Source organism: Colobus angolensis, unplaced genomic scaffold (genome assembly GCF_000951035.1).
Source record: "Colobus angolensis palliatus isolate OR3802 unplaced genomic scaffold, Cang.pa_1.0 Scaffold500, whole genome shotgun sequence".
Classification (NCBI taxonomy): Eukaryota; Metazoa; Chordata; class Mammalia; order Primates; family Cercopithecidae; genus Colobus; species Colobus angolensis.
Window position 1 is genome coordinate 419,083 of NW_012118489.1, and position 566 is coordinate 419,648.

Consider the following 566-nt stretch of genomic DNA (forward strand, 5'->3'; position numbering starts at 1 on the left):
GGCACAGTGGCTGCCACCTGTAATCCCAGGACTTTGGGAGGCTGAGGTGGACAGATCACTTCATGTCGGGAGTTCGAGACCAGCCTGGCCAACATGTTGAAAACCTGTCTCTACTGAAAATACAAAAATGAGCCAGGTGTGATGGCACACACCTGTAATCTCAGCTACTTGGGAGACTGAGGCAGGAGAATCGCTTGAACCTGGGAGGCAAAGGTTGCAGTGAGCTGAGATCAACTCACTGCATTCCAGCCTGGGCAATATGACTTTGTCTTAAAAAAAAAAAAAAAAATTTAGAAGCTGTGTATGTATTCTACCTTCCAGCTAAATATGTTGTCCATATCAAGGTCATCTAAACAAATATAAACTTTTGGAGATAAATGCTAACAATCTTCTAAAATGTCCTGGGTGAGCTGTATACCCATGTTGCTAGCAGTGCACTCACTAAGCCAAAAGTTGGGAACACCCAAATAGCCAACAGATGAATGGATAAGCAAAATGTGGTCTGGCCATATGATGGAATATTATTCTATCTTCTTAAGGAAGGAAGTTTTTTTTTTTTTTTTTTT

The 566-nt window shown here is 41.5% G+C and overlaps 1 long non-coding RNA gene across 1 annotated transcript in view; it reads left to right on the plus strand.

Moving 5' to 3' along the window:
- Positions 1–566, plus strand: part of LOC105524681 — a 24,322-nt gene that overhangs the window by 6,750 nt on the left and 17,006 nt on the right. The gene's annotated exons all lie outside the window — the stretch shown is intronic.